Here is a 2,413-nt window from a genome sequence, read left to right as displayed (position 1 = left end):
CGACAGCCGCACAACAATGATGGTCAGTCAGTGTGTGGGTGAGGTAGTGGTTTTGCATGAGATTAAAATGTTATATGAGTCATAGCTGTTCATTTTTGTATATTAAGTTTTGCTTCTTACAATATGTAATGATATGCCTTGACAGGGCGGTTTTGGAATTCAACAAAGTAGAATTTGATATGGTAAATGATTCAGAATTAAAATAAATGTTTACCGATGTTTCTGACAATGATTTTCTTCCTCTGATAAACAATGGTATTCTTGGACATGTAACTAATTCTTTTGGATTCTGATTTGAAGACGACCACGTTAACGATAAAGAAATGACACAGAGATAGGGATTTCCGTACACTGGGCACGGGAGACTTTGAACGTATACTAACTGCGACGTCATAATGCTATGTCACTCGGTCTGTTGCTCTCCTGAATTGCCTTAGAAATAAATCTCTCGTCTTTATATTCTGTCTTGCCTGACAGACAGTTACACAGCTGTCCGCTCACATCACACAACATTGTTACTTGTACTTTATCTCGGTCTGTTGCAGTTCACATTATCAAATTGAACGAATTACCGGAAACCGTCTGAGAATAATAATCATGGCACAATATAGACTAATACATGCCGGTACATACAGCAACCATTGCGTTGTATCTAGCTTGTTGCAAGTGACGGACTGAAATGCAACATCAGCTTGCATACATAATATTTGTAAGGTCCCGTTGATGTATTACTCCAAATTACGGCCCAAAAAAGTAAGCGGCTGCACGGAGGTGTTTTTTTAGCGATGAGAATTTTCCTTTTATCCAGCCCAACTGATCTCTAACGTTAGATTGGTGAAAGTTTCTTTCTACTTCAAGAAATTAGCAGGCAATGTTCGGTAGCTGCGGTCTGGGTCGGAGGCACACAGTTCTGAGTTGTGCAGTCCCCGTTGCGGTGTGTACTAACTTCATGCATGTTCTAATTGTCATATAAGACTGAATGTTTAGCTGTTGTCGTAAATTTTTTACAAGATAAAACGTAAATGAGCGCAACAAATAATAAATAGAATAAACATATTTCAAGTGCGTTCATTTTGTACGCGCCCATGTGAAACACGTATTTTAAAAACTCATCAATGAGACCTTACGTGCGTCTGTATGGGATTTCCACCATTCGTAAATCCGCACATGGTTTGATTTGGACCGTCGTCGTCTGAGTCAATTACATTACTTGTATATTCTTTGATACACATAATAGACTAGACAATACGTATTTGTGTCTGTAAAGTCAAATACTAGTAATGCAGACAATACGTGTACATCAGTCCATCAACTGGCGTCAGTATTTCCATAGTTGTAGCAGCGCAATCTTGGCTGTACGCGGCTCTGCTCCGGTCTGGCATTTTCCTTTCATGGCCTTGCTCCTTAGGGCGACGTTGTTCCGGATTTTGCATGGCTCCCAGCCTTGGTCCCGCCAGTTGTTGCAATTTGCATACGGGCGTCCTTCCCCACAGTGATACAGCTCGTCTTCCAGCGCAAGCCATCAGCGACGTCCGTTGCGGCGGGAGGAGTCGGTCTTGCCCGTGTTTATCTCTCTTGCCCGACCTGTGCAGAGATTGAGAACATGCACATGTATATCAACTTGAACGCTCTAGCCGATTGAAATATCCAAGCTATTTCAAAATGATACTTCGCTTTTGAATAAGAATAAGAATTATAAGAAATAGAGTAAGAATAAAAAGAAATGTAATAATATATCCCTTTAGAAGGAATCAAATTGAATACATATCTGTTTTGAAAATGAGATATATCATTACAGTTTAGCAGTTCCGTAGCCCTATTGTGTTCTACTGTTACACACAATGTCCGAAATCTGGGACGCAATCCTCGGGAGACAACCCAAACGACGTTGTTTTCCGGACACTGCATACCACAAGATATATCCCATTTTTAAAACATAATATATATCTACTGACAAAAAGAACAGGTCAAGTGCATTTACGTACAAATTAAAAAAAAGTACGAAGCTAACAATTTGATAATCTTTGATAAACTACTAATTTGTATACCTGGCTCTGATCAAACCAGACAAAGGAACTTTTCTAAGATCCTCTTCGGTACGCAGAAGTGGAAGCTGAGTTACTTACCAAAGTGAAAGGGAGTGTGTTGACTTCGTGGCAGCAGGTGTTATTGATCATCAGAGACCAGCTCAAGACCCGTGGCGTGGCTTTTTTCCTCTCTGTCTGGCAGCGAAATGACTGCTTGGCTGGGAGTCAGCTTGGCTTGGCCTTTCATCTGCATTACGCAATATGAACACTAGGCAGTGAATGCCATTGCTCAGCAACCATGGGTTATTCCATAGTGGAGACGAGGGAAAGGGACGATATTCGATAAACGATATTCAAATCCCTGTCGAAATCATCGAAACTGGACC

At 40.8% G+C, this 2,413-nt stretch overlaps 1 protein-coding gene and 1 long non-coding RNA gene across 4 annotated transcripts in view; one reads left to right on the top strand and one right to left on the bottom strand.

The window, feature by feature from the left end:
* The window catches only part of LOC118415735 (3 beta-hydroxysteroid dehydrogenase/Delta 5-->4-isomerase type 1-like), a 14,178-nt gene that overhangs the window by 1,499 nt on the left and 10,266 nt on the right, over positions 1 to 2,413 (top strand). The window lies entirely within an intron of this gene.
* The window catches only part of LOC118415912, a 4,993-nt gene continuing 3,352 nt past the window's right edge, over positions 773 to 2,413 (bottom strand). Inside the window, exons 3-4 of one of the 2 annotated variants that reach the window (XR_004831164.1) lie at positions 2,127 to 2,295; positions 773 to 1,584 (exon numbers count right to left, since the gene is read on the bottom strand). This is a non-coding gene — a long non-coding RNA (uncharacterized LOC118415912). The remainder of the gene's footprint in view (positions 1,585 to 2,126; positions 2,296 to 2,413) is intronic. The other variant, XR_004831163.1, reaches the window with a different exon arrangement.

This window comes from Branchiostoma floridae, chromosome 1 (assembly GCF_000003815.2).
Source record: "Branchiostoma floridae strain S238N-H82 chromosome 1, Bfl_VNyyK, whole genome shotgun sequence".
Taxonomy (NCBI): Eukaryota; Metazoa; Chordata; class Leptocardii; order Amphioxiformes; family Branchiostomatidae; genus Branchiostoma; species Branchiostoma floridae.
The sequence above is the reverse complement of the archived record's forward strand: the minus strand, read 5'-3'. Positions and strand labels throughout refer to the sequence as shown.